Here is a 14,082-nt window from a genome sequence, read left to right as displayed (position 1 = left end):
CTTTGATCAGGTTGTCAACTTCTTAAGGTCAGTAATACGGCATTTCATTTCTCTTACGTTCTTCACAAGATCAGCACTCAGCAATTATTACTGGTTGATTTTTTGCTGCATACCTACACACTAAAACTTTATCAGTCAAGGGCCCAGGATTTTCATTCATTTGAACAGAGGCATCATCAGTATCTGTTGAGCACCTCCTGAGATGAACAGCGTCAGATACCTTTGCCACTTGAACTGGCCCAAGGGTATTCATTTTCTAGGGCTGTTGAAACAAAATACCATAAACAGCATGATTTAAAAAACAGAAACACATTATGTCACAATTCTGGAGGAGAAAAACCCAAAAACAAGGTGCTGGCAGGGCCCTTGCTCACACTCCAACCTTCCCTGTCTCTCCCTAGCTTCCAGAGGTTTGCTGGCAATCTTTAGTGTTTCTTGGCTTGCAGCCTGGTAATCCAGGCTCTGCCTTCATTGTCATGTGGTGTTCTTTCTCCATGTCTCTATCTTCACTTGACTACACCAGTCACATTGGACTAGGGGCTCATCCCACTCCAGTGTGACCTCCTCTTAACTAATGACATCTACAGTGTCCCTATTTCTAAATAAGATCCCATTCTGAGGAACTGGGGGTTAGGACTCTACATTGTCTTTATTTGGATATTGGAGACCACAATTCAACCCAGAATGTGAAGTGAGCTCATTCACAGGATAAGACTAGGACATACAAAGGGCTAGGAGTGAATATTAACAGTGTCCCCTGGTGCTGACTGGAAGGGACAAGGAGAAGTGGCAGCAGGGGCATGTGTCCTCTGTTTCCTTGTCACTCTCCAGGGGACTTTGCTTGGATTGGGGCCCAGCGGGACACATGCACTACTATCTGTGTGCCAGTGGAGGAATTCAGTGCTCCTGTTGCTCCACCCTTTAATAGCATGTGTTGGGAAGAGGCTCAATGGGTGGGAACAAACAGACCATTTGGGGTCCAGGCAGCCTTAGCTTTGGAGCAAAGTGGAGGAGCCCCACCTCATCCTGTGGAAGTTGTCCTAGGAAAGGAGGAGCTACTGGGCCCAACCAATGCATTGCCAGGCAATTCAAAGAGTGTTCTCAATAGTAGTTACTGAACAACCTTCTTGTCTCCAAAATCTGGACTTCATGCTGCTAACTCTCTCCCTCCCCAGTGTAGAATTCCTTAATGCAGGGTTGTAAACCAGAGGCCTATAGGCCATTTGTAGCCCGTAGATGTGTTTTGGTTACAGTGGCTGGTGTTCAAAACATTTTTATATTATTATCTGAATAAGCAATATATTTACCTGGTTCAAAAGTCACGTCCTTATAGAAAGAGATCTAGTAAAATCTTATCCTGGCCTCCATCTGCCTGTCCAGCCCCTTCCCCTGTTATTACTTTTATTACTTTCTTATACATTCTTCTAGAGCTTCTTATTGCAAATACAAGTCAGTACAAATACACATTCTGCCTCCATCCCTTTATTTCTTACATAATTATAGTATACTGTACACTTTTTCTACCTTGCTTTTTTCACTTATCTTGGAGCTCTTTCCCTATCAATATGTTGAGAGCTTTCTCACTCTTTTTAATGGGCCACAGGGCCCCACTGTGTGGATGCACCGTCATTTATTTAACCCATGCTACTGATGGATACAGGTGGTTTCCAGTCACTTGCTGCTTATTATAAGTCCTGCTGCACTGAGTGAAACTGCCATTTTGTACTACACTTGAACATGTGTAACATTTAAAACTTCTGACATATCTTGAATTATCAAAAAAGACCAGAAACACTGGGTTCCAACGACTATATGTGGACAACTGTTTGGATTGAGTAGCAGCTGTTTCTGAGCATACCTAACATTAGCTCTGGCCTGCTTCTGTTTGACATTCTCCCACTACCTCCCCCTCCCTCTGTTCCATCGAGCATCTCGAGGGTACTGTTTTTTCTCATGGTAGATTCAGAAGGAAGGGGGAATCTCTTTTGTACTTATGCTCTTTCAAGTAGGAAATGAAAGCCGAGGAGGTTGTCTTTTTCGAGAAGAAAAGGAAAAGACAGATTTCTTTGTGGATGTGATTTTGCTTCTTTCATTCGTGACAAGTTGGCTCATCTATGTTACTTGTCTGGGCGCTTGAGGGTGCAGTGGCTTTGTTACACCCATGCCTTTCTCTCATCTCTCAGTAGAAGGGAAACTGCTTGCCAGTCACATCAGCACTGCCAGGGCAGCTGCTTGGAGACCAGCACTAAACATGAACAAGACAGTCACATGGGTTATTCTGCTACTTGTGTCATCTCACTAGAGCTCCACCAGGACAGAATAGTCCTATTCCTATTTTATAGACAAGGAATCATTAACAGAGTGAAGTCGCCTGACCAAGACTCATAAATTGTACATGGCAGAACTGGCATCTGAATCCAAAAACTTCTGGCTGTAGGCCTGATGTTTTAGCCAATACACAGGGTCCAGAACAAATAATGCCCCTTTTTGTTACAAAATCATAAGCATGTAATTCTGTAACATAACAATATCACACACTGAAGCACACCATACGACATTTTAGTTGAAATGTTCAAATTGCTGTCCATCTCGTATGAGACATTCATATACCCTACCAACCACACTCAAGCAAGCCTTACTTCTGCTGGACCCTTTAAAGGGTATAGCTTAACAGTTACACTTCTCACCTTTTCAGTTTCTTGTCAGTGGTGGCATGGTGATGATGGTCATGACAATGATAAGAGAACATCTCTGAAAATAGGTGAGAGTTGACATGCTTCGGAGACAGCATACAATGAAAATAACAGAGACCATGGCTCACCCTTTATGGTCTGTCACATGCTATACAGTGGAATTGGCTCCACTGTCCCCTTTGCTTTTTCAGGGACTCAGCATTTATGTAGCAACTTCTGAAGGCAAGGCACTGTGCCAGGTGGTCAGTAAGATGCATTGGCCACACCCTGGTCCGTGGAGCTTAGGGCATGTCAACAGAAGCTGCAGTGTCACCTGGCAAATGTGTCATTGGTGTGACACAGATGTGCCTGGCTGGGTCCTGAATGTGATAAAAGAAATAAATTCACTGTGGGAGTAACAAGGTGGGTGGTTTTCTGTTGTCTCAGGCCTTCATCACTGCTGGACGAAGGAAGGAAATGAGGCCCGGAAGTGGAGACTGTGAGTTACAGTGTTGAGCCATCTTTCTGACCACAGCCCAGGGTGAAGGTGACAACAGCTGCAGCTCTGGAGGCTGTGGGCTCTTTGGAGAAGGGCTCAGTCAGGGCTGCAAGGTGGGCTGAAGGAAACCACTTCTCGCCTTCCCTGCACCACATCTCAGCTTTTCTCATTCCTGGTCATTGGTTTAATGGCTGCACTGAGCTGCTTCCCCACAGGGCACTTTCTCTGGGAGGTGGAAATTAGCATTGCGCTGGAGGGCAAACCCTGAAAGACTACTAAGCCCCACCAGCTTTGGGGGCAGTGTGGGAGGAGGGGCCCAGGAGAGCACAGTTCCTAGGTCACTATATTCTACCTTTGACTTCATGCTCCAGCAGAAGGATCTGCATGTCAGGCTTCTTGCCACAGGGAGGGAGGCTCTTTTCTTGGCTTCTTTTTGTTGCCTTTCTTCTTTCTTCTCCCCCAAGTTTCCATGCACAGCATCTATCATCTCTGCAGTTATCTTAGAACAAGTGGGGCTTTTGCTTTTTACTTATTCTTTGAGTGTGACACTAACCACAGCAGCCTCCCTGCAAAGGGAGTGGGGTGGGGCCAGCCATTCTTCATTCAAATACTGTGGTCTTTGGCATAGCTGATGCTAGTGATATAATTACTCAAAACAGAGGTGTTGAAACTCAGTCCAAGTGACTGTTGGGGATCTGTTGCTGTGCTTCAATGGATGAGTAATGGAAACAATTTTTTTTCTGGTTAAAAAGGAGATTTCAGAGTCCTGATGGAATACAGACAACAGGCACTGCTGGGCTACAGCCACATGTGCTTCTCTGTGCTGACACTGTGTAGACATATAAGAGACCTGTCCCACACTCTTCTTGTCCTCAGGGGACTATTGACAAGAAGAGGAGCAAAATGTACAGTTGACCTACCCTCTTGGGCTTGTGTCCTCATTCGAGAAATGAATGAGGTTGGGGTCAGTGTTCTTTGTGGGGTCAGAGCTGTCCCTCAAGTAGTGCTTCACAAATGTCCTGTGTGAATCACCAAGGGGTCTTGTTAACTTGCACATTCCTCTGTAGGTCCATCCAAGGCTTACGATTCTGCATGTCAGACAGGCTCCCAGGTGCTGCTGTTGCTGCGAGGCCCGCAGAGCTCAGTACTGAGGCCCGGGGGACATTTTAGAAATCTGTGCTGTAACTTCAAGTTGCCACAACAACAGGGAGATACCCCTGGCATCACTGGGTTGGGGCTAGGCTTGCTAGTCATGATTGTATGTTTAGATGTACATTGGTGAATTGTCACCCACCCAGCCAAACTCAACCCCACTGTACATACATGTTACTAAATTAACAAAAGCACATGAAACATCACTATCTCAATGAACTTCTATATAGAAGTTGTTTTTAAAATAGTTTACATACTAATCTAAATAATACATTAATATTTGTAATGCAATGATACATACTTGCAAAAAATAGATATTGCAGTGATTGAATTTGGAGTTGCCTCTGTTTTTCACTCTTACTCTGATATTCCTCCTAGAGATCAACCAAGCAAATTTTTCCAACCCACCCTCCTTTTCCCCTTGCCTAGACACAAAGGATATTGTTTCCAAGACTTTTAATGCCAAAAACTGAGTGTGTGCCTCCACTCTGTGGGTGGGTTTCCAGATTACAGATATATTTCCGTGATACTCTGTCACTGTCCTGTCTCATGCCTCAGAACAATAAATTGCTATACTTATATGTAAGGCTTAGTTCATATGCAAGAATAATATACTTTCTTGTTTTTCCTACTTTAACATTTATAATTTAATTCAGCATGTTATCTCAACTTCAAGGAAAGTTATTACCTTCTTCCTGTTATCAGATCCAGACAGGGTAGTGGGTTTGTTATTTCTCATCCTAACATTTTTATTCCGTTGTTCTCTGCTTTTTTATTTCCTTGTAGTCCTTATGAGCAGCACTACATCTAATCTTATCCATTGTAAGTAGGAGTGAGCATTGACTACTTCATCATGCATCCCAGTGCAGTCGTGCGTAAGTAGTTACATATTGAAATACTTATTATTTTATTATAAATTGCATTCCTTTTTTCCCTTTATATCATAATTAGAGCTAAATTATGTATATGAGCTAACTGGCTTATTTAGTAGTTTTATTTCAGGTGGTAAAGAGAACGTTTCCAAATATTTGTTGTAAAAATGGGACATTGATTGGAGAAGGTGGAACACCACTGGATTAAATGATCTCTCTGACATTCTTTGTGCAACAGTAAAAAAACAGTAGATAGATGACACTGTGATTTGTAACCAACTTGAAAATAATCCTAGAGGAGAAAGCCATCAGAGAAAGTTGGCATTACCTATGATTTCTGCTTGGATGAAATACTATGAGTCATCAAGACTTAAAAGAGTAGCTCTCCCCAGGTTGTACTGTAGAAACTGGGAAGTTTAAACACACATTCACACAAGCACTTACACACACACCTGGACTCTACCCAGAATCATTCAAAACTGAGAATCTGTAATGAGGTCTAGGCATCTGTAGTAAAAAAAAAATCTCCCCAAATGATTCTAATGCCCTGTGAGGTTGAGAATCCTTGCCTGTAGTGGGGTGAATGGTAACAAGATAGCCCCCGTCCTAACCACCAGAACCTATGTATGTGACCCTGTCAGAAAAAGGGTCTTTGGAGATATATAATAATTCAGTTACAGATCTCCAGTTCAGATCATCCTGGATTGTCTTAGTGGGCCCTTAATTCAATCCATGTCCTTTTAAGAGGCACACAGGGGAGAGATGGAGAGAGGAGGCCATGTAGAAACAGAGGCAGAGTTTGGAATTATGGAGCTATAAGCCAAGGAAAGCTTACAGGTAGCAGCAGTCAGAAGAACTGAGGAATGACTTCCTCCCTAGGGTAGAGTAGAGCCCTGTGGACACCCTGATTTAGCACATCTGGCCTCCAGAACTGTGAAAAAATACATTTCTGTTGTCCTAAGACACCTGGTTTTTGATCATTTATTATAGCAGCCCTAGGAAACAAATACACTGCCTATGGGGTAGATAAAATTTGGTGAGATGGGAGAAATATAGGAGCTTTTCAGATGTGGAAGCAAAACGAGTGAAAGTGAGAAGGCCTGGTTGGGGGAAGAATGAGAGTCAGGATGACTAGAGGAGAGAGTGGCTTTCTAAGAGGAGGGGGAGCTAGTTCTACAGAGCCCACCAGAGAATCCCTGGTGTGGACAGCCGCCTTCCTGTCCATTCTGTCCTGTCCTGTCCTGTCCTTCCATGCTCAGGAATAGCATTTGCTGTCCTCCTTAGACCACAAGAGGCCCAAGAAGCTCAGAAAGTGGATTTGCCATTCATTCCAGTGTGGGAGCCACTGCCGGGTGCTGAGGAGGAGGAACATGGCGAGGTTGTAGGGAGGCCTGTGTCACATGTCTGAACACTTGGCTCCTGAATCCTTCCTGTTGTTCATCTTTCCCCACACCAGCAGGCCCATCTTACTGGGGTGGCCTCATGAACGAGAGTAGAGCCATTTATTTCCCGGCTGAAGGTCCAGGAGAAAGTGCTGACTGGTTGGATGGATCTGCCCATGTCTTGGTAGTTTATCCCTTCTGCAGATCCCTTTTACATGAGGTCACATCACTTCGAATGAATTCCAGATGGGGCATCCTCACCCACTGCATTGGAATGAGAGCAGCCAGCCTCAGAGCACACATGTGCCACCTAGACTTCCTTAATAACTAGCCAGTTATCCTGTGGAGGCATCTCCTGGGCACTGCCTCTTTTCTATAGACTTCAGTAAAGGAAACTTCCATTAACAGTGCCTGTGAAATGAGAGTCCTCCCTGACTTCTCCAGCAGGAGCTGAGTGGGGATGAGAATGCTTGGACATGAACTCCCTAATCACTCTACAGGCACTGTTTTCTGAGCTAACTTAGATAGGACCAGTGGTATGGGAGCAGAGGGGTCACCCTGAGTGTAACTGTATAAGGTTGGAGAAGCTATTAAGAGATGCCTGGTAAGAACCATCTAGGAACTGCAATGCACTGAGCTGGGTGGGGCTGGGGTCCAGACTGGATGCAAATTGAAGAGGAAACAGAGGGGAGCCCTGACCCACAGTTATTCTTAGTCTTCAAGCTGGGTTGGGGGTTTTGTATTACCTGTCATCCCCCAAATGAACAACTGGTATCTTTAAAGGAAGGAGGTTATTTCCCTCCATGCACACCACCCTATGACACCATTAGGTCTGTTTTAATGTTGAAGAAGATGCTAGGTGCAGGTCAGAAGGGAGCTGTCATTTTGGGATTCCCTGAATAGGATGTCCTGGTGGAGGTCATTCTGGGCATTCTTTTGCCTCCGGGAACCCTAGCACCCATCCCCGCCTTTTATGGATTGTGATGGAGAAGGGCATCTTCAAGTGAGAGGTGAGGCTGACGTTAGGGAGCAGGATAAAGGGCAATTGTTGGTGTGAAGTCTCATGGGGCACTTAGCTTCCACCTGGAAGGTCCTCCTGGGACCTTAGTTTCACTGGACATGAAGGCAGAGGACCAGTGAATGTTTTTCCAGTTGAACAGAATATTCTGAATGCAAATGCTCAGTTTCAGGCCTCCACCTCCCTCCTTATACTTCCAAGAAAACCTAGGGGATTTTCCCAGGGTGGGTGGAGGGGTAGATAAAACTGACAAGCTGAACTGTGGGGAAGAACAGTAGACTGCAGACAGTGAGCACCATTGGAGACTCCCTGTTGTGATGAGAGGGCCAGGTGGGTGGCTTTCCTACCCTTGGCTTCACCCCAGAGAAGGGGCATCCCAGAGACCAGCCATAGGTCTGCACAGCAGACACACTGAGTGCTGCTCAGTCTCACCCCAGAAAAGTGCTGGGACACTTCTGGGAACAAGATGCTCTGACCTCAGGAAGCTTCCATTCCTGGCTGGAGAAAGATGTTAACTAATTATACACATGCTCACTCATTACAGTGGGCATACATGCTAGGGAGGGCTTCAAGGTCCCTGAGAACATACAGTAGTAAACCTAGTCTGGAGGGTCTTAAGTTCATGTGTCCAGCTCACCCAATTTACAGAGGAGGAAATGAGGCCCACAGAGGGGAAGGAAGTTGGTGGAGATAACTAGTTAATATCAAGATGAGACTCGGCTCCAATCCTGGACTCCCAGTTCTGTTTCATCTGAGCAGAGGGGCTGATTTCCATTATGGTCCTTATTACCTACCCCTTAGAATAGTAAAAGAATAAACCCTTTAGCATTCAATTCCTACATGAAGCATTCGTTGACTCCTGTTATGTGCTTTGACCTCCGGGAGTTAAGCATTTCGTGAGGGACAAACATGAATACAACCAAGTATTTATAGTGTAGTGTGTTGAGTCACAAACACAAAGGACCATAGCAACACAGAGAACAAGCAACTGGGTGTACTTAGACTGGCATTCAAAGCCCTCTAGGCACCGGCCCTGCCTCTCCTTCCGTGTGAGTGCCCATGCGTGTTGTCCCTTACATTATCCAAATCGTCCTCCACCCGCTGCAGCCCTAGGGGCCAATTCATGCTGCTTCTTTGCCTAGAATGGCCTCCTGTCTCCTCACTGCTCAGTCTGCCTATCCTGCAAGGCCAATATACATGCTCAGCCCCCCGCCCCCTGCAGAGTTTTAATTTATCGCCCAAATCATTGTCCTTTATCATTTGTTGAATTTTTCTTAAAAAACAGCTTATTGTGTAAGCAACATATGTTTATTGTAAAAAAAATAATCAGTGAATGTAGCAAACAGGAGAGAATAAAAATCACCCATAAAACAGAGATAACCATCATTAACATTGAGGTATATTTTCTTCCCATCCTTTTTCAATGCTCGCACACGTGCACACACACTTTTTCATTGCCTTTCCTCATTCTGCCTTATGTTTCGTTTGTCACGTGCACCTATCTTCTTTCCACAGTGAGCTATTTAGGGGCATGGACAATGTGTCACTTTTTATCCCTCTTACTAATACAGCATCTTATGCTAGGAGGCTCTCTGAAAGTATTAGCTGAGGAGAACACTCTGTGAATTTGCTTGGCTTTGGAACTTAGGGCATGATCATTTTAAGGAAGCAATTTTGCTATCCTGGGGACTGATGCTTATTGAAAACTTGTTCCACTCCTTGAGCCCCAGTCTTTGCCAGCTGGGTAGCTGGGGAAGGGACTGAGAATCCATACAGATTCAACAATTGGCCAAGACACACACGGTGGGTGACTAAGTGTGCTCTGCATCCTGCATGGGGCTGCGTTGAAAAGCAGCTCTACAATGCTATTCAACGGAGGCTCTTCCCTTGCTTTAGAAAGACACCGTTGATTCTGGCAAATCTTGCTCTATCCTTTCTGATAAAAAACAGTGTTGGCGTTTCACCCAGGGGTAAGTGGGTGAGATTTTCTTCTCTAGCAAACCAGTTTTCACTCTAAGATACTCTTTGCTTAGATTAAAATTCAAGAGGTTCTAGAGTGAGTATTGGAAATGGAAATAGCACAGGCTGTTTTCCAAAAAGCTTGGGGTTGGGAGGTTGGGACCAAGTGAGGAGGGGCGTTCACTCAGCTGGCTACAGGTGAGAGCCTAGCAGAGCCCTTGAGAGGAGAGGAAAAGCAGCAGAAAGCATTCAGAGAGCACCAGGACCCCTTTGAGGCACATGTGGGAAACCTGAGAGGCTGGCGTGTAGACAGCAGCAGAGCAGTGAAAGCAGTAATGCGGGAGGCAAGTCCATGTGCCTTTTTGTGCTTTTTAGTTGAATATGGCAAGATGTTTGTGATTTAGATGCCTTTTCTTCTTTAAAGAAGATGATTCATAGCAGAAACTATTTCTAGAATTAAATATCTCAGAGGGAATTTCATTACAAGATCAAAAAAAAGTCTGCAAGGTTTTGCTTCTGATGAAAAACATCAAAAACAAGTAAAATCAAAGAGAAGCCTTAAGCAAACACATTGATTTGGGTGATGCTACGACATCTCAGCTCCATGGAGCCTCTTTCAGAGCCAAACAGTGGAGAGGAGGTGAGGAAGTAGTTGGGGCTCAGCCTTGGAGACTACCTCCTGTACACAGTGGGGAAAAAGAAATGAGACTGATGGGGTCTGGTGGTTTACAGAGGACAAATGGGGAGGTGAGGACCCTGAGAGGAGGCCAAGTGGCTTGCCCAAAGCTAAGAGATGAGTGGTGTTGAGGGAATATGCTTCAAAAAAATATCCCAAATCTAGTTTTCTTTCTGCGACTCTGCATTGCCTGTGGGAGAGAAAGAGTTTCAGTAGAAAGAGCATAGGTTTAGGATGCACTTGGTTTGAATCCTGGATGTCTTGGGACAGATTTTTAATTTTTTTTCAGCCTCAGTTTGTTCATCTGTACAAAATACAGACTACCCCTAACTTGCCCCAGGACTGTCCCCATCTTCTCAAGCATGACCTCCAGCCTTGAAAGCTGTCGTCCAGGCCTCACACACTCAGTAGCTCATTTGTCCACTCAGGGCCTGTTCCAGGTGCTAGGAACACAGCCGGAAATGGAAGTGGCAAAGCCTTAGCATTCACCGAGCTCGTGTTCCAGACCAGGCTGTGCAGTAAGAGCACAACATGACCCACACATGTAATTTCCAACTTTCTAGTAGCCACATCAGAGTAAATAGGCAAAGTTAATTTTAATATTCTATTTAACCTAATATATCCTAAATATTATTATTTCGGCATAGTCTCAATCTAAACATTTATTAGTAAGATATTTTCCATTCTTTTTAATTTTTTAATTTTAACCATTTCTTTCCATTTTTATATTGAAACATAACTGGCATACAACATCACATTAGTTTCTGCCGTACGCTGTAGTGACTCAGTATTTGTGTAGATGATGTGCAGTGATCACCACATTAGGTCTAGTTAACATCTGTCACCACATAGTTAACCGAATACTTTTTTTGTGGTGAGAACTTTCAAGATCCACTCTCCTAGCAACTTTCAAAGATATTCAGTACAATAGAGTATTATTAGCCATAGTCACCATGCTGTACATTCTACCACCAGGACTTACTTATTTTATAACCAGGAGTTTGTACCTTTTCACCTTCACCATTTCACATGCTGCCATCAACCTCCTCTGGCAACAGCAATCTGTCAAGCTTGTTTTGTTTGTTTGTTTGTTGATTCAACATATAAGCAAAATCATATGGTATTTCTCTTTCTTTGTCTGTCTTCATTTAGCATAATGTCCTCAAGATCCATCCCTGTTGTGGTGCATTCCTAGTTTTTGACGTGGTTACTCTCCTAGCACATCTCAGTTTGGACTGGCCACATTGCAGTGCTCTATAGCCTTGCATCTGCTGTATTGAACAGTGCAGTTCTAGAACTCAGGAGCAAGAGAGACACTGCCATCCACCCCAGTGAGCACATCTGGGGAAACGCTTCAGTGCAGGCCCTGCCTGAGGGAGAGTGCTGCCTCCCCAACCAATGGGCCCCACCCACCCTGCCAGAGCATGCTAACTTCATGCAGAAAGAAGGAGAATGCCACACCCTAGAGTTCTGTCCTAGTCTCTGGGTTGAAAAGAGAGAATGACATTGAGTTGTCCTCTTCATAACAGTAACAACAACAACCTCATTAGTACTTAGTGAGTACTAGGCATGGGGGCCAGGCCCTGTGCTAAGCACTTCATTAGCTTCACTACAACTTTATAAGAGAGGTAGGTACTATTATTATCCATGCTTAAGAGAGGAGGAAAATGGAGAACCCTAAAAATTCCACTGATAAACTATTAGAACTGATAAATGAATTCAGTAAAGCAGTAGGATACAAAATAAATATTCAGAAATAGATTGCCTTTTTATACACCAATAATGAACTATCAGAAAGGGAAACTAAGAAAACAATCCCATTTACAATTGCATAAAAAATACCTAGGAATAAAATTAACCAAGGATGTAAAAGACCTATACCAGAAAATTATAATACTGAAGAAAGAATTTGAAGAAGATACAAATAAATCGAAGCATATACTGTGCTCATGGACAGGAAGAATTAAAATCATTAAATTGCCCATGCTATCCAAAGTAATCTATAGATTCAGTGCAATTCTTATTAAAATACCAATGGCACTTTTCACAGATCTAGAATAATCCAGAAATTTATATGTAACCACAAAAGACCCTGAATGGCTACAACAATCTAGAGAAAGAAAAGCAAAGTTGAAGGAATCACACTACCTAATACCAAATGATACTATAAAGCCATAGTAATCAAAACAGCATGGTACTGGCATAAAAACTGATGTATGGATCAATGGAATGAGATAGAGAGCCCAGAAGTAAACCCATGCCCTTATGGTCAATTAATATTTGACAAAGGAGGCAAGAACATACAATGGGCTAAATGTCTATTTAATAAATGATATTGGGAAAATTGGACAAATATATGCAAAATATGGCACGGCCACCTTCTTACACCATATGCAAGAATAAACTCAAAATGGATTAAAGACTTAAATCTGGGACTTGAAACAATGAAATTCATAGAAGAAAACATAGGCAGTAAAATCTCTGACGTTTAGCAATATTTTTTTCTGATGTATCTCCTTGTTTAGGGGAAACAAAAGAAAAAGTAAACAAATGGGACTACATCAAATTAAAGAGTTTTTGCACAGCAAAGGAAACCATCAACAAAATAAAAAGATAACCCACTGAATGGGAGAACATATTCAAACAATCATACATCTGATAAGGGGTTAATATCCAAAATTTGTAAAGAACTCAGACAACACGACACCAAAAAAAAAAAATCCAATGAAAAAGTGGGCAGAGGACCTGAATAGAGTTTTGTCTGAAGAGGACATACAGGTGGCCAATAGACATATGAAAAGATTTTTAATGTAACTAATCATCAGAGAAATGCAAATTAAAACAATGAGATCATCTTACACCTGTTAGAATGGCTGTCATCATTAAATCAACAAACAACAGTGGTGGAGGATGTGGAAAAAAGTAAACCATTGTGCACTGTTAATGGGAATGCCGGTTGATGCAGTCACTACAGAAAACAGTATGGAGGGTCCTCAAAACGTTGAAAATGGAACTGCCTATGACCTAGCAATTCCACCTCTGGGAATATATCCAAAGAAACTTACAACACTAATTAAAAAGAATACATGCACCCCTATGTTCATTGAAGCATTATTTACAATAGCCAAGCTATTGAAGCAACCTAAGTGTCCATCAGTAGACAAGTGGATAAAAAAGTGGTGGTACATGCACATGGTGAAATATTACTTGCCATAAAATGAATGAAATCTTACCATTTGTAATAGCATGGGTAGACCTAGAGGGCATTAGGCTAAATGAAATAAATCAGTCAGAGGAAGACAAGAACCATATGATTTCACTTGTATGTAGAATCTAAAGAACAAGATAATGTACAAACCAAATAGACTCATATACACAGAGAATAGACTGATGATTGCCAGATGAGAGGGGGTTAGATGAAAAAGGTTGAGAAATATAAATTGGCAGTTACAAAACAGTCATGGGGATGTAAAGTACAGCATAGGGAATATGGTCAATAATATTGTAATAACTATGTATGGTGTCAGGTTATTACTGGAAATATCTGGGGGAACACTTTGTAAAATACATGATTGTCTAAGCACTATACTGTACACCTGAAACTAGTGCAAAATAATATAGAACTAAACTGACATTGAAAAATAAAATTTAAAACAAAAGACTGAGGAAGAAAGCCTCTCAGAGAAATTATATAACTTGCTGTGGGTCCCATGAGTCATAAGACACAGACCTGGGATTTGAACCCAGGGCTGTCGAAAGCCAAAGGCTTGTGTTCTCCAAACAGAAACAATAGAATGAGATGCAGGATGGGTCCAGGTTTCCAGGGCCTTTGTCAAAGGCTCTCTTCCTCTA

The 14,082-nt window shown here is 42.9% G+C and overlaps 1 protein-coding gene across 7 annotated transcripts in view; it reads left to right on the top strand.

Annotated features, from left to right (window-relative positions):
• Nucleotides 1-14,082, top strand: part of CRACR2A (calcium release activated channel regulator 2A) — a 139,277-nt gene that overhangs the window by 20,807 nt on the left and 104,388 nt on the right. For 2 of the 7 annotated variants that reach the window (XM_036018536.1, XM_036018543.1), the window contains exon 3: nt 5,110-5,198. The exons of 3 other annotated variants lie outside the window; for them this stretch is intronic. The gene's annotated coding sequence lies outside the window, so the exon portion shown is untranslated. Of the gene's footprint in view, nt 1-2,737; nt 2,762-5,109; nt 5,199-14,082 lie in introns of those variants that run through there. 2 more of the 7 variants (XM_036018538.1, XM_028531986.2) reach the window with 2 other exon arrangements.

Source organism: Phyllostomus discolor, chromosome 2, assembly GCF_004126475.2.
Source record: "Phyllostomus discolor isolate MPI-MPIP mPhyDis1 chromosome 2, mPhyDis1.pri.v3, whole genome shotgun sequence".
Taxonomy (NCBI): domain Eukaryota; kingdom Metazoa; phylum Chordata; class Mammalia; order Chiroptera; family Phyllostomidae; genus Phyllostomus; species Phyllostomus discolor.
The sequence above is the reverse complement of the archived record's forward strand: the minus strand, read 5'-3'. Positions and strand labels throughout refer to the sequence as shown.